The following is a 24,326-nucleotide window of genomic DNA, read 5'->3' on the forward strand; positions in this document are numbered from 1 at the left end:
ATATATATATATATTTATATATATATATATATATATATATATATATATATATATATATATATATATATATATATATATATATATATATATATATATATATATATATATATATATATATATATATATATATATATATATATATATATATATATCATAACGTGACTTCATGCAAACTTTTGCCTCATGCGTTATCAAACCCTGCCATTTAGTGCAATTAAAGGGTCTGCTATTGACAAGGATATAATTATTCTCTCTCCCAGAAGAGTTTTTTGCCTTCGAACCGAAAAGAGGCAATGTCTACAATCTGTGCAGTTTCGTCTGAGAGACAGACGAAAATAGTAAATCACGATACATCGTTATTTCGATCGTAGATTCATACAATTATTCACGTATTTTATTATGCATAACTCCTTGCTGAATGTAAATTGTTTGGCGCTCTTCATTTATACATATCGAAAACAACTACTTCATTTACCCATCACTTGGTTTACACATGCAAAAGTTCACACCTCTTCTTTCAGTCATTGAAATAAGCAATTAGTCAAAGATAAAGTTTCGTATCCGTCACTTTAGACACTTCAGAAAACGTCCTCCCGTGAGTGTCGCACATGTCATCAGGAGGCTCAGACTTACCACAAAAGGCGTTTGCGTAGGAAATTTCAGGAGACTCGCCTCTCCGTTCCCTCCGTCAGTGTCGGCCGAGAGGACACGGAACTCCGACGACCAGCAAAGCTTGATCAATAATAACCAGTGTGAAGCAGGGAATGTCTGTCAGAATTAAACGACATTCAGCCTATAATATAAACGGATGTGTGGGTACATACCTGGCTGACAACAACACTTGTTTCTACATAGGCAGATGCGATGTTATTCCCGGATGATTTTGTATTTTTATGCAATATTTCGTTTTTTCTATAGGCATGGACTGTAGAGTTTAGGCCAGAGGCCAAGCACTTGGACCTATGAGGTTGCAAAGAACTTTAGTTTGGAATGTGTAACAGTGCACTAAGAAATAATTGTTAGGATGATAACAAGGTGATAATATGAATGGATTGGTATTTGCAGCTAGGGGCGGAAGGGACGGTGCAAAGAACCCTTAGTAATAGCCAAAATTTGTTCAGACCTCAACGGCTTTGTAGGGTCGTTAGGAGTCAAGTCTTAGTCGATAATTGGGCGGAAAGGAGGAACAAACACTGAGCGGTGGTATTTGGAAATTCGAGGTCAAGTAAAAGAAAAATTATCTCAGGTGCAATTGAAGAGCAGAGGAAAGAGGAGATCGGGCATCCGATTACGGGACGATGGACAGTCAGAAGAAAAGAGGAGGAAAAAGATAATAAGTCATAAAAACAGGCTATGAATGAGAGCAAGCACTTTAGAGAGAACAGTTGTTATATAGGAAGTACAGCAGAGAGGAAAGTTAACAAGTAAATGGATCTTACGATGAAATATGTAAACACAGAAATGTTATCTGAGGCAAACATGACGGAAAAAGTAAAACAGAAGAAAAAATGTAAAAAAAAAACTTTTTTAAAAACGCTTTTATTAAAATGCACTAAATGTAAAAAAAAATTTTTTTTTAGACACCAGGATTTTCTTACAATTAATCACGTCTACAAAAATAAAAGCGTGGGCGCCAAACAAGAAAGGCATCACGACCGATGAGCGAGATCGTAAATAGTGAAGGAGATGATAAGAAGGCAATAAAAGGGAAAGTCGGCTCGGAGAAAAAGGTAATGAAAAACTAGGAGTGATTTATAGACTGTCAGCCGAAGTGGAATTGAGACTTTCATTTATTCCTCGCCCTCAGCATCCCGTCTATAAAACTGTTGTTTTTGTTTTGTTGTTTTAATTGGCCTTGTTGCAGCATGGCCTGTTGCTCTTCCGAACGACTCGTTAAGTTCCATACTACTGTATTATTATTATTATTATTATTATTATTATTATTATTATTATTATTATTATTATTATTATTATTATTATTATTCAGAAGATGAAACCTGCTCATATGGAACACGCCCACGGGGGCCACTGACTTGAAATTCGAGCTTCCAAAAAATATGGTTGAATTGAATATAGAATTTAAGCCAAAGGCCAAGCATTGGGACCTATGAGGTCATTCAGCACTGAAAAAATGGAAATTGAGAAAGATAAGGTTTGAAAGGTGTAGCAGGAGGAAGACCTCGCAGTTGCACTATGATTCAATTGTTAGGAGAAGGTGGAAAATGAGATGGAAGAAAGAGAATATGAAAGGAGTTACAGTAAAAGGAACGAAAGGTGTTGTAGCTAGGGCCCGAAGGCACGCTGCAAGGAGCCTTACGTAATGCCTACAGTGCACTGCACCACCTGACCGATCTCGACAACATTTGGCATGTGGCCATCATTTGCCTCAACTTAGATAATAGGGTAGGTTTCAAATGTGTACCCCATTCCCAATTCCCCTTCCCTTTGTAACTTAAGTGGTAACCGCTTGCCTGATCTACACAAAATTTGGCAAGTGGTCATCACTTGACCCAAGTTAGATAATAGGGCACGTTTCAAACCCATACCCTTTCCTCTTCCCCCTTCCCTTTGTAACTTCTGTGGTAATCGCTTGACCGATCTACACAAAATTTGGCACGTGGCCATCATTTGGCCCAACTTAGATAATAGGGTAGGTTTCAAACCATACCCCATTCCCCTTTGTAACTTTGGTGGTAAATGATCTCTGAGGGTTTATCATAACTCATTCCATGTACTCGATAACATAGAAATATACTAATGAAAATGTGTTTCTTTCCTGTATTAATGATTGTGTTTAGGCTTAGATGGGGATGTGTTATGGTTTATTGCAGGTGTGTATTTAGGCTTAGTGGGGAAGTGTTCAGGTTTAGCAAGGGGTGTGTTTAGGTTTAACTGGGAGGTGTGTTTAGGTTTAGTGGGCGGTAAATGGGACAGTCACCACAGTAATACTATGAAAACGAAGTCAGAAGATTAAGCCAGGCTATACAAGGTCAATTTAGGAACAGATTTAAGTATTCCCAGAGAAAAGGGGTTTCTCTTGACTGAGTTAGGATTTGGAGGGCGAGGAAGATGTGGCAGCAATGTAAGGATTCAGAGAAACGACTCATCTCTCTTCGTAAGTTTGCCGCACTATAGGTCTCAGCTTCCTGGCTGGTGTTGCGACATTCAGAGGAAATTTTCTGAAGCGTCTAAAATGGTGGATACGAGACTTTGTCTCAGATTAATGGCCCTGAGAAGTACTTCAGTCACTGACCATTATTTCAAAAGAAAAAAAAAAATGAATGAAGGCAAAGATGACACAGTGATTTTGAATACGAAAATGGCTAAACAATTCATAACCAGCAAGAAGTTATGTATTACGAAATTATGTGAATATTTACATGAATGTACGTTTATAATACGTATACATAATGATTATTTAGAAGTTATGTATTGCGAAATTATGTGAATACCTGCATGAATGTACGTTTATAATAAGTATAAATGCTGATTATTTTTTCTCTGTATCTCGGGTAAAACCCCAATGAGTGAATACACTGATTCTTTTCGGTTTGGAGCCAAACACCTCTGGGAAGTGCTTGTCTTTAGTCAACCCTTTATGCGCACTATATGTGCAATATTTACAGAAACATAAAGGCAGAATATTGCATGAGTTCCTGCTATGCTGCAAAGGGGAAAAAATATATACATATATACATATATATATATATATATATATATATATATATATATATATATATATATATATATATATATATATATATATATATATATATATATACAGGCAGTCCCCAGTTATTGGCGATCCGGTTTTACGGGGCTTGTCCAGTGACGACGATAACCGGATTTTCAACACCAATCTCCCTATCCCCGGTTATCGGCAATGATCCCCAGTTATCAGCGCTGATCTCCACTTATCGGTGGCGCCGACCCCTGGTTATGGGCTCTGATTCCCGGTTATCGGCTCTGATCCCCCAGTTATTGGCGCTGATAACCAGATATCAGTGCCAGTAACTGGGGATCGGCGCTATTATCACTGATTTTCGGTTAACAGTGATTTTCAATTATTGTCATGCTGTCAGAAACAGAACCCCACTGATAACTGGGGACTGCCTTATATATATATATATATATATATATATATATATATATATATATATATATATATATATATATATATATATATATATATATATATATATATATATATATATATATATATATATATATATATATATATATATATATATATATATATATATTATATATATGTACAGTATACATGTTATGTTATATATGTATATATGTGTGTGTGTGTGTAGCTGATGTATCTGTTTAGACGCAGAAAATTTTACTCTACAAAATATTTACATGGAGTGGATTTGTACCTCAAATATATATGCATAAAAACTTAATAAAGTCCAGTTTTCCTTAATTTTACCACAGTTACTTTAACCAGTACTAAACATTATATTGTAGTGAAGTTGCATCTTGATCTTGCGATTTTCCAGTCTGCAGTTTTCCATTGCATATTAACTGATATAATGCTTAAGATGCTGCAACTAAACGAGACTGATTCGTACCTCAAGACTGATGATACCTTCTTGCTTTTCTTTTTCAGTGTAATGTTTGTATTTGAATCGCCATGCACTGTACAATGGTACTTACATTCTTCCATACAATGTCCTAATTGATGCGTCCATACATTATCTAGTACGAGTGCCCTTATAAATTTAGAATCTTTATCAGTCCATATCTTTAGGTCCAATGACATGGAGCTGGGAGTATCTGTGTCTCTATATATCTTTAGAGACAAACCCTCTCTTTGTAACATTGAAAGATCTGTTGAACCTGTGTTTTTAGGCTTCGGGAACCTGTTTCCCCTTTTAATTTCTATAATGTTTTTCACAATATACATTTTGCTGCCAACTGATTTTATACCTTGTTTATAATACATCGTAATTTATTTCATTAAGTCACTGATTTGCAGTGTAAAACAAATATTCCATAATAGATTGCTTGATGACAGAAGTAAAAACTCCTGAAGCTAGTCACAACAAATAAATATGTTCATTCAAGCACTAATTTCAATATGTAATACATATATACATATCTACACACACACACACATATATATATGTGTGTGTGTGTATACAGAGAGAGAGAGAGAGAGAGAGAGAGAGAGAGAGAGAGAGAGAGAGAGAGAGAGAGAGAGAGAGAGAGAGGTGGGTTAGCAGGGAGTGTCTGAGGATATCTGATGGTAGACAGAGGGTTGAAACATAGGGAGGAGTGAGAAGTTTGGTGAAAAAAAGAAGAGGAACCTGCTGTGTTATTGTGAGATGACAACTATGCGAATGCATAATAAAAAAAAAGCAGGAAATAAAAAGTACTTTAAGGAGAATAAGAAATTATTCGAACGTGAAGCTGACAGAGAGGGAAAGGTTAATGAGCAAATGAAATAATATCCAATTACAATTAAAATTGTGAGATGCCTTCTGAAGAGACTGCAGTCCAGCGTTAGTGGAGCGAATTGTCTTAAATGTTAAACGACGAGAGGCAGAGCTCATTGTTGACTGAGTAGACGGGGTTAGTACGCATTAGAGAACTATTGAGGATTTCAAGAAAACAATTTAAAGGGTAGAGAATGGAAAGACCCTAGGATTGAGCAAGACGTTGCAGCAATGTCAAGAAAAACTGAAAGAATAATAGAGTACGTTTAATGGTAAGGTTTTAATTGAGAAAGTAGTAAGACACATGATTGTGTAAAAGGACATGAAGATGCCTGCAAAGTTACAGAGAAAGAAAACATATGATGAATGTAGGAGAGAATAGCTAAGGTTTTCAGATGGCCTATATGCTAGAGCGATTTTGTATAGTAAGAGAAACTGAAGAAATTAGTTTGAAGCTTTTGAAGAAAGGAGAAAGTAACATGTAGAAGCAAGGAAGAATAAGGCTTCCAGAGATAAATGGAAAATAGAAGGATGGAGCAATAAAGGAAATTGCACTTATGGCATTACATATCTATTGTTCTTATCTACTACGTTTATAGTAGCAGCCTCATGGAAAAGTCAATTGAGGAATGAAATTACCAATGGAGACTTGGTTAAGAAGATGGGCATGCAACGAAAATGTTTCTGTGGTTCATATCCATAAGGAACCTCCTGCCACAGGCATGAAGAGATGTGGAAGTCATTTTTCTTGTGTGCCTACCTTGCTTATTTTTTCTCCAGCAGCGCACAGGGGCTCAGTTATTGCTTCTCTTCCAGAATTTATGATGGTATATGCAGAGCACTGTGGGTTTGGGAACCCCTTTTGTTACAGCTTGAAAGGGCACTTTTGCAAGACGTTGGCTTGTGTGTTGTCATCTTGGTCTTGTTGATTTTCTTCTCTGGCTTTGCAGATGGTATGGGAAGTGCACTGTGAGGCCTCAGAGGCCTCCAGCAACTTGTCAGCTTCTTTGATAGTTCTGACAATGATGAAGGGGTTCCTTCATCATTGGGGTGGCTGACACAAATATTTGTTGGCGTGCATTGTAACCATATTTCCCTTGCCAGGTCAACCTTTACTTGGCTTTCTGTCTATGTCAGGTTCTGGCAATGTCAGGAGGGATTTGAGTTTGTCACATGATGTCCTCAATAGTGGGTCCAGCAAGTTTAGGGGCTGTTGTGCACGGCAAGCAGTGGTAGGAAGAATTCTACTATGAGAGACTTGTGCTGGTCCTCACATGCATTCTCCTACCTTGCACATCTAACCAGCACATGACGCAGAGGGAAGAGGGCATCTGAAATGACTACGAGGAAGAAATCTGCCTCATTGATTGAACTCATGACATTTCAGAGGAAGAATTGTATTTACTGTTCTCATAACCAGACGGACGGTTCCAGTGACAAGAAGAGGCCAGTTGGAGGTTTATGATATTTGCGTTTGCTACTCCATCCACGGACATCACTCAGTATTTTTCCAGTACAAGATTGCCTCAATAGTAGTACAGTAGGTACAACCACAGTTAAGTCTGCTAGTCACCACAGAGTTATGCAAGCACTTGGGGTCTGCTTGAAATTGTTACATTCCCGGGAACTCGAGAGTGAACCAGCACTATATGCTATATTTATTCTAATGGCCTTAATTTTTCAGTAGTATGGCATTAGTTAGTCCATTAATTGCCAGGGTTTTGTGTAATTTTGAGTGAGTGAGCCAGAGCACGAAGCACTACAGTATTTTAGTGGTTATATGGTTGGTAGTGTAAGGTAAATATATACCCTTGTCCTGGAGCCCGCTGATTTATTCTCAGGATCAAGCTTGCTTTTAATACACCATGCAGGAGGAAATGTAATTACAAGTAGGTAAGTCAGGTATACAATCAAGATCTAAATCCAGGTAATGCCTGTGATGTATAAGCACATGACTGGAAGCTGCTCTGTGACTGTCCACCAAACCATGCGGTTCAACCTGGGTCTGGCAGCGAAGCTCAGTACTTACAGTACAAAGATACTGTTACCTCTTAATTCAACAGACCACCAAAAGACACTTACGAATGAGACGTGAGCCTTCAAAGGATGATACTTTTGAAATAGTAGATCCTTTATTAGAAAGTAGAAAGTCAGAAGGGGGACACAGGTTTTTGCTGTTAAATTTCGTGCAGATGGCAATTGCCATTTGAAAGCTTGCTTGACATGCCCTACATCCATTTGTATACTGATGCAATTCACTTGTCCATTTCTTGGGTGTAAAACTGCCTATCTAAATGTGAGCTCTATGCAAAACAACCTGAAGGTTTTGAAGTTTACTGTAAAAATGATGAACAAATTAGTGTGGAACTAAGAAAGTCACTGTATGGCTTGACAAAAAGTGGACAAAACTGGATTCTTCTTCCATTCTGACTAGACAAGACACGTTGTGATCATTTGCTGACCTTTGTGTCTGATCTTAACAGACTGAAATGAATGACTCTTCAACTACTTAGTGTCAATGATGTTGCCAAAAAATATATAGTTATACAGGTCGCAGTGTGAAGAAATGTTGAGGCTTCGACATAAGTGGTAGATGAAAAGATTTCATGGTTTCTTGAACTACTGTACCTTTTTTACATGAAGTTGATGCAGAAAGATATTCCAATCAGTGCATGTAGAAACATTAATATAAAATTTGGGGCGAAAAATTCTCAGCTAAGATTTAATCTTTGCAAAATGCCCATATAAAAGAAAAATGAATCTTAAACTTGAGTTAGCCCAGTGTCCAGCTATACAGGCCTCAAGAACCTCTGATTTTTATCTGTTACCAAAATCACTGGACAGTGGATTCTATGGCCAATGTACTACTACAAAACTTCATATTTAATAATAATTTTGCATTTGATTTAGAACTGCCTCTTTACACAACCACAGAGTTGAACAGAACAGAGGCAGCACAATCATGCATAACTGCTGGCAGTGACAGCCAAGACTGATGCCATTTTGCCACGAGTGTCATTTCAACAGTGCCAGTTACTTTGTCTGTAGTGGCGTCCCAGTTTTCCTTTTAAAAAATCCAGTGATCTTCCACATCAGCTGTTTAATATTGTAAAAGTACTTTATTCATCATCAAAATTTCACAGTAAAATTAATTTCTCAAAGAACAGTTTAGGTATGCACTGACGGAACTGAATGTGTTAAAACCATCCAGATGACGATGGCATTGCATAAAAACTCACTTGATGAAGTTAGTGATGAAAGAATACTGAAAAACAGCGAAGACTTTGTTTATCATTGCTCCACTGACCTTCCATTAAAACCATATATTTATATGGTTTGGTTAAAACACATGAAGAAAATTATATTTTGAGACCCATGGTTAACTCTGTAGGCCTTGCTTTGTATAAACTTTTAAAAATGTTTTACAGAATGGCTATGGACACTTTTATGAATATCTCAGGCACCTAACCGATTAATTCATTAGACCAAAAGCCCATATGGTATAAGGCCGTCATGTACTTGACCTGGGGCACTATATTAGTACTAAAGGGTGTTTGCAGCATTCCTTCAGCCCCAAGCTGCACTCACTTTTATTAACCTTTTACTTCAAATCCACTCCTGATTCCTTTATTCAGCCTATCTGTCCAAGTTCTCGATCTGTTACTTCTAAGTGCAATTCTGGGGTTTTCTCTTGGTTCACCTTTTAGATCCTTATACTTCATTTTTATTTTCTGGATCTCTTTATCTTGCTGTCCAACCGCTCTAACTACTTTACACTTTCACAAGCGCTGAATGGCTAGGCTAAAAGGTCACCAGTGTTCGGCGTGACAGCATAATTTCATCAAAATGAAATCAGACCAAAATGAAAAATTAAATGGCATCACTATCAATCCTTTCTCTTGATTAGTAAGTGTTGATGTTTGCTCTTTATTCACAAAAGTCCCTATTGGATACCTTAAAAATAAAATAACCGGATTGGATTTGAAAGGCAATACTATCCATGCGTGACCGTTTAACCATTTGTCATTTGTGTAGAAGAGCAGACTTTATGTTTATTGTCAGTAGAATGAAACAAGTATTTGTAAGTGTATGGCAAAGATCTGTTTAGCGGTAATCGGCGAACGATGTAATTGATCACTCTTCTAAAGCTGGGTGAGTATTGATTGCAAATAAAAAACAATTTAAAATGCACTAAAAAGTACAAAGTAATTTTTTGAGACACCAGGATTTTCTTACAGTCAATCATGTCTACAAAAATATAAGCGTGGACGCCAAACGTGGAAGGAAATGCTACAGGAAATAAAATTTTGTTTTATTTCTTGTAACATTTCCTGTTTGGCAACCATGCTTTTATTTTTTGTAGACATGACTGATTGTAAGAAAATCCTGGTGTCTCAAAAATTTATTTTGTACTTTTCAGTGCATATTAATAAAAGCATGTTTTAATATTTTTTTATTTTTTATTTTTTACTTTTTAGTTTTGACAGAAATTAACCGGTTCATGATTGTAGCTAACGAAATTAAGATCCTGTCGAGCCAAAGGTGGTCTGAAAAATCTGTAGAGTTGTTAACATATTCTACTGAGTCAAAGACGGTATGAAAGATCCAGAGTGTGTCATACAAATCCTGAGATACTACTAAGGTCACTGCTGACCTACTGCTCATTTAAGGTTCTATTGTCACCGGGATTGAGTAACCATGCAAAATTTCAAGCCCATGGGACGAAGGAATAGGTCGAAAATTGTTACAAGATTTGACCCAAACAGACAGAGAGATAGACAGAAGTGAAGTTAAATAAAAGCATCTAAAAACGGTAAAAATAAAAGACCAATCCCACCAGAAGCATTTTTATCATTTGATAGTGCCTGCTTTTGCAAAACTGTTTACTTGATAATCAGCAACAGATGGTATTTACAACTTATTTTATTGTTTCACGAATTTCATGTGCATAGATTAATTTCAGTTAGAAATTCTGTATGATGCTGAAAGAATCCCTCAGTACGAACCCTAGGCCAGAGCTGAAACTCGACGAATTAAGTGGGACCAAACGAAAGCCAAGTGTCCTTAATGTATTCAGATAGCAGCTGTCTGTTTGTATGTGTTCTGGATTTTAGATGAAGAAACACTTGTTGCTTCAGCATTCACATGAATAATGCGGATAAAGCTAGCGTAGCATTAATGTAAACATGGAATACATACATAAATATTAATGATAATGTCCTCAGTAAATTTTATATTAAAAGAAAAAACTGGGTGATGTCTGTGGTCGTGTGCCTGTAAGTAGAAAAACATGGCTCTCTTTGTTTTGCATTTGTGAAGCAATATTTCTCCCTTTTATGGGGATGCTCTAGTCTCTGTTGATGTTGTATACGTTGCCACAACAGTCACAATAGAGACTCATATTTCTACCCTAATGTAACAGTGAAGATCCAAGAATTTTTATGAAAGTTTATATTCTTGCAATTTATATGCATGCAAGTGGTTGCAATCTTAATACCAAGGTAGGATATGTGAACAGGCAATATTCTTCAATGAACTGTTACGAAAATGCCAAATCATAGGTTGAATGTCACTCATGTTGTGAAAGTACAGCCAGGACAATTTGTGCTGTATGACGTTCGCAGCTTAGGCTAAGAGTTGCGTGCTGTCAGGCACAAGAAAGTTGTCCTAAATATATTCTGTATTACAGGGAACGAGTTACAGAAGCAAGTTATGGGAAGGAACCGGTCACAGAAGGGAGATGGTTGCCTTCACAATGTATGCCACAGAATGTAAACCACTGTAACCCCTGGGAAGGCATAAAGAAACTACGGAAGTCAAGTTTCCATCCTCAGCCTTAACCTGGAACATGAAAATTCGTCAGACTTCGACCTCAAGTGCCAGCTACAGTTAAGTCTGAGACAGTATCTTTTATTCTTGCTAGCTTAGGCTAAAGATAAAATTGATATTTATACCCATATATAGGCAGTGTGTATTAGATAGATATACACAGCCAAAATTGCGCGTTACCACTTGCTGGGTTATGTATAGCCTACGATAGTGTAACGAATGTTTGATAACTTTCGTCAAAACAAGAACTGTTGACGAGAGAATATATTAATATTGTTAATAACATTTGAAAATAGTAACTATATCCAACAATATTAGAATAATAATAATGGTTACAGTAAAATTGTAAAAATTACCAATATTTGTAGCGGAAACAATAATAGATGCCATGCCGTGTGTTTTACTGGACATCTTCATCTTCCAATTTCTTCCATGCATTTGTAAATAAGTGTTAATGGTATTTGAAGACAAAGACGTTGATGTTCATTTCTGTGAATAGCCTCTTGTTAAAACATTCGCTTGCAATAGTATTCGGTACGAAACAAGTGACAAAGGTGTTTGTAACACTCATAGAACGTAACATTACTTATTAAACATTCTGTCGGGATCCCTCGGTCATTATTCTACTGACAGAGTATGATCACAGCTCTTTTGACACGGAACATCTGTGGGGAATTTCCTTGTTGCTCATACTCATAGAATCACAGTCCTTTAGAAAACATAGCCATCAAGACCAACTACTTTTTTCGATCTCCTCATTCTTTTTCGATACATTGATGCCCCGGGTGTAATTCGAACCCACACACGATGATCATTATGTCAGAGTAAGGGTACCAAATAGTTTCTACACACACATACACACACACACACACACACACACATATATATATATATATATATATATATATATATATATATATATATATATATATATATATATGTGTGTGTGTGTGTGTCATTGTGTATGTGTATGTATATATATACATGCATGCACACACATATACTGTATATGTATGCTAGCTGACCAACCGGCACTGCCCAGGAAAACTCTGAATGACAGTCTACGTGTAGGGGAGGGAAAAAGGAAAGGGGAGAGGGAGGGGAGGGGTATGGAAGAGGGAAGGGGTAGGAGGAGGGGGAGGGGTATGGAAGAGGGAAGGGGTAGGGGGAGGGGTATGGAAGAGGGAAGGGGTAGGGGGAGGGGGGGAAGAAGGTAGAAGGGGAAGTGTTTGTGTTGACGGCCCTACTGACAGATCTAGGTGAATTGACAGGTTTTACTGTGGTGACTGTCCTTTGTATCCAAGTATTACTGTACTGTCTGTCCCTTTTATCCAATTATTACTGTGGTGACTGTCCCTTTTATCCAGGTATTACTGTGCTGTCTGACCCTTTAAGCAGGTATTGCTGTACTGTCTGTAACTTTTAACCAGGCATTACTGTACTGTCTGTCCCTTTTATCCATGTATTACTGAGGTGACTGTCCCTTTTATCTAGATATTACTGTTCTGTCTGTCCCTCTTATTCAAGTATTACTGTGGTGACTGTCCCTTCTATCCAGGTATTACTGTGTTGTCTGGCACCTATAACCAGGTATTACTGTACTGTCTGTCACCTTTAACCACTTATTACTGTACTGTTTTTCCCTTTTATCCAGGTATTAATGTGGTGACTGTCCCTTTTATCCAAATATTACTACAGTGTCTGTCCCTTTAACCAGGTGTTACAGTACTGTCTTTCCCTTTTATCCATGTATTACTGTGGTGATTGTCCCTATTATCCAGCTACTACTGTGCTGTCTGTCCCCTTTATCCAGGTATTCCTGTGGTGGCTGTCCCTTTTATCCAGGTATTACTGTGGTGACTGTCCCTTTTATCCAGGTATTACTGTGGAAACCGTCCCTTCTATGCAAGTATTACTGTAGTGTCTGTCCCCTTTATCCTGGTATTACTGTAGTGACTGTCCCTTTTACTCAGATACTACTTTATGTCCCTTTATCCAGGAATTACTGTGGTAACTGTCCCTTTTATCCAGGTATTACTCTTGTGACTGATTGTGGTGACTGTCTCATTTAACACCCACTCAACCTAAACACACACCCCCACTAAACTGAAACATCCCCACTAAACCTAAGCACACCCCCACTAAACCTACACACACACCCCCCACTAACCTGAAACACCCACACTAAACCTAAACGAAACCCCTGCTAAACCTAAACACACCCCTGCTAAACCTGAACACATTCCCACTAAACCTAAATACACACACCCAATAAACCTTAACACCCCTCCCCCTCTAGTAAAACTAAATACAACCTTGATACAGGAAAGAAAAGCATTTTCAATAATATATTTCTATGAATTGAGTACATGGAATGAGGTATGATATACCCACAGAGTTAATTTACCACATAAGTTACAAAGGGAAGGGGGAAGGAGGTACAGTTTGAAACCTACCCTGTTATTTAAGTTGGGTCAAATGATGGCCACAGGCCAAATTTTGTCTAGACTGGTCAAGCGATAACCACATAAGTTACAATTATTATTAAAACAGTTTAACCAGACCACTGAGCTGACTATGAGCTCTACTATGGCCCGAAGGATTTGGATGTAATGCCAGGTCTAGGCACTGGGACCAAATAGGTCATTCGGTATGTTGATGGATGAATGAATATGAAATTAAAAACTGCACAAAGGCATATGCTCTCATACTGGAACACACTCACACACATTTACATTTACTCATGTTTCTATATGTTTTATATGTCTTAAAAATCATTAAATTAAGGTATATTATTTTTTATTAATTAAATCACAGTTCTTCATGAACATTAAAATCGAAATTAGTGAAAATGGAGAAGATTCTGACAAAATTTCTCTCATTGATTTAATCTAATCCAAAATTTGATAATCGCTGCTGGTTATATTTTGGACATTCACACAATACATGCTTGACTGTTATCACTTTGCACTCTGGGCATTCAGGAGGAGGGCCATGTGGACTCTTCATTAAGTGTCCATGTGTCAAATGAGTATGGCCTATTCGAAGACGCGTCAGAATTACTTGTGCATGTCCCTCTCTCTCTGAAATGATGAACTCCATTTTCCAACACTGGATTTTATATTTCAGTTTATTATTTTCAGGTTCTTCATTTCATATATTTTGCCATTTACTTACAATGATTGTTTTTATATATCTTATATGGTCACTAATAGGGATGTTTACATTTTCTCTTGTCATGTGGACTGCTTCTTTAGCTGCTTTATCAGCCTCTTCGTTTCCTTTAATCTCTACATGGGCAGGGATCCAACATATTTCAGTATTTTTCCCATTATTATACAACTTATGGAGTGAAAACTTGATCTATTGTGCAATATTATTTTTTGGATTGTAACTTTGAATGGCTTCTAAAGCGCTTCTGGAGTCGCTATAAATCACAAATTTATTAAATGAGGTTTCATTAACTATTTTTATGGCTGATGCTATTGCACATAACTCAGCTGTAAATACTGAGGCATTATCACGTAGAGAGAATTGACACAGTTTTGTCTTGGGATACTGCAGCATATCCCACTCCGTACTGTGATTTAGATCCATATGTGTATGTTGAGTAATGTGGACCTTTTCAGATTATATGTTCTACTGTATGTTGTCTATGGTGTTCTGGGTGTATGAGTAATGTTTTGATAAATACTTTAAGCGTGTGCAGATTTTCATTCTATTCATATTCCAAGGAGGAGGTAATTTTATTATTGGAGTTAGCTGTATATTTAAATTCAGTGACTCAAACAATCTTCTAGCTCTAACTGGGAAAGGTGGTAAATGATTGTTAATAAATATATCTCTTACTTCAGATAAGTTTTTGGTTGGAGAATCACTTGTCTGAATTCTCAGGGCACTCTTTATTGTTACTAACTCTCTATGGAGAGAGAGAGAGCAAGAGGTAGTTCATCACATTCAACTTGTAAAGATGACTTTGGTGATGATCTAAAGGCTCCTGAACATATTCTAATGCCTTCATTATGGACTGGGTCTAACGTTTTCAGCGTTGCGTCTGATGCTGAGCCATATATGTCGCTTCCATAGTCAATGACAGACAGCACTGTTACTTTATACAGCATAGTAAGGGTATGTCTATCAGTTTCCAAGTAGTGTTTTAATTTTTTAATCAGATTTAATGCTCTTTTACATTTTGATTTTGTGTATGTTATGTGGGCTTTCCAGTTCAAGTGAGTATCAAAAATACTAATCCCAAAAATTTTGCTGTTTGGCCAATTGGTGTGGAATGACTTCTGATTTTTAAATTATTTCTTCACCTTTTTTCCAATTTTATTTTTATAAAACATTACTGCATGAGTCTTTTGTATGGATAATTTAAAGCCTACAGATGAGGCCCATTCATCTGTTTTTATTATAGTTTTAGTAATGATTCTCTCTTTTAATTCCAATAGGTAGATTATTACTGACGTCATTTGTTGCTAAAGTAAACAATGTGCCACTAGGGATGCTTCCTTGTGGAACACCATTTTCAAGTGGAAATGTACTTGACACTACATCAACTCACTTGAAAAGTGCAATTTGTCAACATGTTTTGGATAAACCTAAGTAAATGTTCATGGATGCTGTTTTTATGTAACGTTTTTAATATTGCATATCTCCATGTAGTATCATATGCCTTTTCAATGTTGTTCAAACCCTTTTCGTATGTGGTCTTCTAAGTTAGATAGAGAATTCAATGTAGATCGGTTACATTGTGACCCGAATTGAGTGGGAGTCAAAATTTTATTTTCTTGAATGTGCCAAGTTAGTCGAGCATTTACCATTTTCTCTAGTAATTTGCATAAGCAACTTGTTGAAGAAGTTGGTCTGTAATAGTTTACATTACTGGGATCCTTTCCAGGTTTGGCGATAGGAATATTTATAGCTTTATATCATTCATCAGGAAATAAATTTCGTAACCATAAGTGATTATAAAACTGGAATAAGTACAACTTTGCCAAAGGTGCTAAGTGGCAGATCATTTCAAAACAAATATTGTCACCTCCAGGAGCAGATTTATTGCTGATGAAGTCAGCAAATTCCATCTCTTCCATATTAAATTTTATATTATAACACATATTGTCTATGGTTTTACAATTTATTGTTATTAATTCTATACTACTTTTCTTTCTGTGGAAGTGTTCATCTAAATTTTTATCACTACTTACTTTTGCTAAGTTTCCTCCTATTACATTACTTATTTCTTTTGGATCAAGTATTCTTTTCCCATCTTTTAATATGGCATGTCTAGGTGGTTTAATATGGGTACCATTTATTTTCCTGAATTTTTCCCATATTTTTTGTATGGGAGTATTATTAGAGAGATCTGATGCATATTTCCTCAATGAGATGATTCTTCCTTGAATTACTTCCCTTTTAAATTTTGCAGATATTTTGTTAAATAGAAGTTTTAATGTATCAATTTCTAATAATAATAGTTTTTGTAATTTTACTTCTTACAACAGTAATGTTTTGTTTATTTTACTGAACTTTCTATTCAGATTATCTAATCCTCTTCCAATTCAGTGTTTTATTTTCATTAATTCTGTTAGTTTTTCAGACCACGATGGGACTTTGTATTTTGTTGGATGAAATTTTGATTTTGGTATTGCTCTATCAGCAACATTTTTAATGAAATCAACAAGAAACCTATTTGTTTCATTATGATCTTGTATATAATCAAATGGTGGGATGTTCCTAGTGTGAAATTCATATAGCTCCCAATCTGCTTTATGAATGTTATATTGGGGACACGCTTGGCGGGATTATTTTGTAATAATGAAATTAATATTGGGAAATGATCACTGGTACGCAAGTCATCAACTGTATTCCAGTCCAATCTGTCTACTATGCTTGTTGTACACAGAGTTAACTCTACTGAGGAAAGCGTTCCTTGCATTTTTTAAAAATGTTTGCAGATTTCATTATCATTTATACAGCACATGTCATTTGAATCTATGAATTATTCCATTCTACTTCCTGCTCTATTTGAGCTTGTACAATTACAGTCCCATATCAGGTTGTGAGCATTAAAATCACCTACCATTAATGTGGGTTCCTTGGCACTGTTCAGTAATTCTTTAAGTTTGTGAATGTCGTAATTTTTATTAGGTTGGTTGTATAAATTATAAATTACATAATTATCGTTTTTTACTCGGATTTTAATACCTGATATTTGCAAGTCAGTTATGTTTACAGGTACTTCGTCATGAATTACTTTGTTATGTACATATATGGCTGTACCTAAATTTCCTTCTTGCTCTTGTGATGTAGATGCTAAGGTTATTTACCTACTGCTGATACAATTTTGTTGACATATTGTAAGCATAGTATCATTGGGTCATATTATTTTAGCAATCGTTGTATTTCTCCTAGGTGTAATCTGGTCTGTACACCATATGTTCCATTGTATAATATAGATATTGAAAACATTTTGTTATAGCAGTCGTTTTGTTTTCTTTTTTTTTTCCATTATCAACTTGGATTTTTTCTAATAATTTACTCACGACATTCATATGTTCTTCTTTACAATATATTAAGTGTTCAATGCACATGCAACCTTTCTCATGGGGCAGGGGAAGGGGAAGGGAACAGAGGTACAGGACTGAAACCTACCCTGTTATCTAAGTTGGGTCAAATGGTCATGTGCCAAATTTTTTCTAGATTGGTCAAACTTTTACTACATACGTTACAAGAGGAAGGGAGAAAGCTAATGGAGCACTACTTGGAATTACCTGGATTACATTCCCAAATACGTTTCAAAGATGACACCCTTGTTTAGAGTAGACCTCTCAGTTACTGCCCAGTCAAGAAAACTAAATTATCGGTTATCAAGTATACGCATTCATTAATGTGTCAACGTCTTCGTATTCTGAATTACGGAAATCTTTACTTCTGTAGGTCTCAGCTAATAAGTCTGCCTGTACCTTATAAGTAAGGTGTCTATCTTGTTAAAGAGTATCAATTATTTCTGGGGATATTAAAGAACATCCAATGAAAGCAGTAACGTTGGTAATGATGTTAAGAAATATTTCATTGAAGGAAACTGTAATTTAAATAACAAAGGTGATTTTAAGGCTAAATCACACACCAATGAACTGAAAACATCGGAAAGTGTCGGTTTCTGTCATCAGTTGTAAATAAAGCAAATGAAATCATTCGGAAATACTGTATTCTCCTTTACTTCCTCTTCTTCCTAATGAACACCATATTCTTTGGCTCCGCAGGGGAGTAGTGACTTTAGTACACCTCATGCGGTGCTCTGTAGGCATTACTTAAGATTCTTTGCAGCGTGCCTTCGGCCCCTACCTGCAACCCTTTTGTTCCTTTTACTGTACCTCCTTTCATGTTCTCTTTCTTCCATCTTACTTTACACCCTCTCATAACAATTGGCTCATACTGCAACTGCGAGGTTTTCCTCCTGTTACATCTTTCAAACCTTTTACTATCAATTTCCATTTTTTCAGTAGTGAATGACCTCATAGGTCCCAGTGCTTGGCCATTGGCTTAAATTCTATATTCAATTCAACCATATTCTTTGGAAGCTCAAATTTCAAGTCAGTGGCTCCTGTGGGCTTCTTCCATAGGAATTGGTTTCATCTTCTGAATAATAATAATAATACAGTAGTATGGAACTTAGCGAGTCGTTCGGAAGAGCAACAGGCCATGCTGCAACAAGGCCAATTAAAACAACAAAACAAAACAACAGTTTTATGGACGGGATGCTGAGGTCGAGAAAAAAACGAAAGTCCCAATGCCACTTCAGCTGACAATCTATAAATCACTGCTCGCTGTTCATTACCTTTTTCTCCGAGTCGCTTCTCCCTTTTATTGCCTTCTTATCATCTCTTTCACTGTTTACGATCTCACTCATCAGTCGTGATGCCTTCCTCGTTTGGCGCCCACACTTTTATTTTTGTAGACTGATAAATTGTAAGAAAATCCTGGTGTGTCTCAAAAAAATTATTTTGTACTTTTTAGTCATTTTAATAAAAGCGTGAGTTAAGTTTTTTTTTACCTTTTTTTCTTTCTTCTATTTTACTTTTTCCGTCATATTTGCTTCAGATAACATTTCTCTGTTTTACATATTTCATCGTAAGATCCATTTACTTGTTAACCTTCCTCTCAGCATGTATGTACTGTTCTCTCTAAAGTGCGCACTCTCAGTCATAGCCTGTTTTTATGACTTATTATCTTTTTCTTCCTCTTTTCTTCTGACTGTCCATCATCCCGTAATCGGATGCCCGATCTCCTCCTCCTTCTGTTCTGCAATTGCACCTCAAATAATTTTTTTTTTTACTTGACCTCGAATTTCCTAATACCACCGCTCAGTGTGTGTGTTCCTCCTTCCCATCCAATTATTGCCTAAGACTTGACTCCTAACTTAGAAATCTGTTGAGGTCTGAAAAAAATTTTGACGGATCTTTCCTAGATAGTGAAGGGTTTTTGGGGTCGTTATCTAGGACTAATATTTTTTGCAGGTCATTACCTTTAGGATATTGACAGTCCTTTGTTTATATTTTACGGTAATCCCCAACGGGCTTGTACTAAACACGCCGCAAAGTTAGGCTACATACTGGGTTAAAACCCTTGGGGGTCACTATCTAGGAAAGATTCATTTTGACTACAGAAAAAACGAAACATTGCATAAAAATATCAAATCATTTGGGAACAGAATCGCATCTGCCTGTGTAGAAACAAGTGTTGTTGCCGGCCAGATATGTACCAACACATCCGTTTATATTATAGGCTTTATGTCTTTTCATTCTGACAGACGTTCTGCTTTGCACTGGTTAGCCTTGTCCTCTCAGCCGAGACTGGCGGAGGGAGAGGAAAGGCGAGTCTTGAAATTTCCGACGTAAATGCCTTTTGTGGTAAGTCTGAGTTCCTGATGACATTTGCAACACTCATGAGAGGACGTTTTCTAAAGTGTCTATAGTGATGGATATGAAACTTTATCGTTGATTAATACACATTACAAATGGATCAATGACTGAAAGAAAAGGTGTGAACTTTTGCATATCTGAACCAAATGACCGGGAAATGAAGCAGTTATTTTCAAGTATGTATAAATGAAAAGCTCCAAACAATTTATATTCAGCAAAGAGCTACACAAAATAAAACATGTGAATAATTGTAGGAATGTACATTCAAAATAACGATGTATGATGATTTACTATCTTCGTCTGTCTCTCAGACTACACTGCAGATTGTAGACATTGCCTCTTTTCGGTTGGAAGGCAAAAAACACCTCTGGGAGAGATAATTATATTCTTTATATATACTGTATATATACTAGCTAACCATCCCGGCTCAACCGGGAAAACTATGAATGATAGTCAACATGTAAGGGGAGGGGGATGGAAGAGGGAAGGGGTGGGGGAGGGGAGGGAGATGGAAGAGGGGGAAGTACTTGCGTTGACAGTCCTACTGACAGTTCTACTTTTTTCGTGCGAACAATCATAGGTGAACTGACAAGTTTTACTGTGATGACTGTTCTTTTTATCCAGGTAATACTGCACTGTCTGTCTCTTTTACCCAATTATCACTGTGGTGACTGTCCCTTTTATCCAGGTATTACTGGGGTGACTGTCCCTTTTATCCAGATATTACTTTACTTTCTGTCCCTTTTGTACAGTAATTACTGTCGTGACTGTCCCCTTTTATCCAGGTATTACTGTACTGCCTGTCTCTTTTACCCAATTATTACTGTTATGACGGTCCATTCTATCCAGACATTACTGTGGTGACTGTCCCATTTAACCCGCCACTAAACCTAAACACACACCCCCACTCAACTGAAACACCCCAACTAAACCTAAGAACACCCCCAACTAAACCTAAACACACCCCCTACTAAACCTAAACACATCCCCACTACCTTAACCCCCACTAAACCTAAGCACAAACCTTCATACAGGAAAGAAAAGCATTTTCCATAATATATTTCTATGGTATTGAGTACATGAAATGAGATATGATAACCCTGTAAAGATTATTTATTACATAAGTTACAAAGGAAGGGGGAAGGGGGAGGTGAAGGGGGTACGGTTTGTAACCTACCCTACTAAGTTGGGTCAAATGATGGCCAAGTGCCGAATTTTGTCTAGATCGGTCAAGCGATTATCACATAAGTTACAAAGGGAAGGGGGAAGGTTAAGGGAGTATGGGTTTGAAACCTACCTTATTATCTAAGTTGGGTCAAATGATGGTCACATGCCAAATTTTGTCTAGATTGGTCAAACTGATACCACATAAATTACAAAATTTATGGGGGAATGGGGATGGGGAAGGGGAAGGGAAAGGGAAAGAGGGTACGGGTTTGAAACCTACCCTATTATCTGAGTTGAGTCAAATGATGGCCACATGCCAAATTTTGTCTACATTGGTCAAGCAGTTCGGATTTCTATAGCATACAAAGCTACAAACATACTGTACATAAAAACACTGACTTTTATATAAAAGAATATATATATATATATATATATATATATATATATATATATATATATATATATATATATATATATATATATATATATATATATATATATATATATATATATATATATATATATATATATATATATGTATAATACATAATACATCCATATATACAGTAGTATACATATAATTATAACCTGGAATATACAATGCACAAAATATAAACTGGGAAAACCCTTACACTAATATTTTAATTAGACATGCCTATAAATTTTCATCAATACTGTATACTACTGTTTATTTTATGGCATTTCTAGTGTGTGTGTGTGTGTATATATATATATATATATATATATATATATATATATATATATATATATATATATATATATATATATATATATATATATATATATGTGTGTGTGTACACGAGCTACAGCGGCACCAACTTACGACATTCTGATCTTACAGTGTTTGTTCAAATACGTTTATCAAGAATAGGTATCTAGTTATGGCGCTGCAAGCACCATTAACGGCACCTATTTATTAATAAGCACTGACTTCTGATGGATATTGACTTACGGTGCACTGCTGGAATGGAACCCGTTAGAAGTCGTGGACTGCTTATATGTATGTATGTATGTATGTATATATGTATATATATGTATATATATATATATATATATATATATATATATATATATATATATATATATATATATATATATATATATATATATATATATATATATATATATATATATATATATATATATATATATATATATATATAGAGAGAGAGAGAGAGAGAGAGAGAGAGAGAGAGAGAGAGCGATATTCATAGATAGGCAGACAGATACACGGATACATAGACAGATAGACAGATAGATAGATAGACAGTTGTCGAACTGGATAAAGTGGTGACGCTTTAAAGATGTTAGTCTAAAAGAATAATCCTCAACTTCATGGCTTAAGTGTCTTAAGCATCCCAAAAATGACCTGTCTTAAACTGATATTAAAACTGGCGGTGTTCGTCAAAACATATGGCACGTTTCTATGTTTGTGATTTTCATTTACATCGAAATTAATAATGATGACGATTCATAACAAATAAAAGTTATCGAACGAATACAAATGCCAGGAACTAACAGTTCTTTATTCGAAGTACAATAAAGGTGACTATCTGATACTGGATAATGATACGTGTGGTAACAGCACGCTGACCCAAAACAAAGGCCGGAGTCTTTCTAAATCTGTCGCACTACACCTGAAAAGGCATTTGCGTCGGATGATCAACGAAGCTTGGATAACAATAACCAATGGGAGGCAGGAACATCTGTCACACATAACACACCAGGCCTATAATATAAATGGAAATGATACAAACCTGACTGGCATCAACACTTGTTTCTCCACAGGCAGAGGCAGATGCGATGCTATTTCCCAAATGATTTGATATTTTTCAATAATATTTCGATTTTTTTCAGTCATAATTTTTCCAAATCTCAACGCATTTCTAAGGTCATTATAAGTCAAGTCTTAGGCAATAAGTTGGTGGGAAGGAGGAACAAACACACACACACACACTGAGCTGTGGTATTAGGATATTCGAGGTTATGTTAAAAAAAAAAAAAAATTGAGGTGAAACTGCAGGACAGACGACAGAGAAGACCATGAACCAGATTACGGGACGACAGATAAAGCACTGAGAAAAGTGGAAGAAAAAATGATAAGTCATCAAACGAGTAATGAATGTGAGCAAGCATTTGAGGAAGAATAACTGTTATAAGGGAAACACATGCAGAGTGGGAGGTTAACTAGAAAATGGATTCAACAATTAAAGATGTAAATGGAGATATAGCATCTGAAGCAAATATAAGTGAAAAGTAAAAGAGAAAAAAATTGATAGAGTAAGAACGTAGGTTTTGACCAGGAATAGGGCGTGATTTTCAGGTGTTTGTTGTAAATCAAAAACAAAATTAATCTGCCCTTTTCCTAGCTATAAATACCAGAGTTTAATATATAGGAGCATTTTGGTGACAAGATAATTAACAGTTGGAGATGCGGGGGGGGAGAGTGAGGGGGAGGGGGTTATGCCTCTCACTTGCCGAACCTAAACACTCACTTTTTCCTTCAGGGACAAAGCAGGATGGCTGAGGTGGGTTAAACTTATATAAAAGTCTCCAGTTTGTATTCCTAGGGAGAATACAAACTAATTTTTAGTTTCCTGTAAAAGAAAGTTATTGTGCCGGCTTTGTCTGTCCATCCACACTTTTTTCAGTCCGCCCTCAGGTCTTAAAACTACTCAGGCTAGAGGGTTGCAATTGGTATGTTGATCATCCACCCTCCAATCATCAAACATACCAGATTGCAGCCCTATAGCCTCAGTACTTTTTTTTTATTTTACTTAAGGTTAAAGTTAGCCATAATCGTGCTTCCGGCAATAATATAGGATAGGCGACCACCGGGCCGTGGTTAAGTTTCATGGGCCGCGGCTCATTCAGTATTATACCCAGACCACCAAAAGATAGATCTATTTTCGATGGCCTTGATTATATGCTGCAG

General features: G+C 36.4%; 1 protein-coding gene across 1 annotated transcript in view; it reads right to left on the reverse strand.

Moving 5' to 3' along the window:
- The window catches only part of LOC136841780 (mucin-2-like), a 33,079-nt gene extending 32,313 nt beyond the window's left edge, over positions 1 to 766 (reverse strand). Inside the window, exon 1 of the mRNA XM_067109066.1 lies at positions 634 to 766. The gene's annotated coding sequence lies outside the window, so the exon portion shown is untranslated. The remainder of the gene's footprint in view (positions 1 to 633) is intronic.
- Between the last annotated feature and the right edge of the window lie 23,560 nt (positions 767 to 24,326).

The sequence above is a fragment of the Macrobrachium rosenbergii genome, chromosome 9, assembly GCF_040412425.1.
Source record: "Macrobrachium rosenbergii isolate ZJJX-2024 chromosome 9, ASM4041242v1, whole genome shotgun sequence".
Lineage (NCBI taxonomy): Eukaryota > Metazoa > Arthropoda > Malacostraca > Decapoda > Palaemonidae > Macrobrachium > Macrobrachium rosenbergii.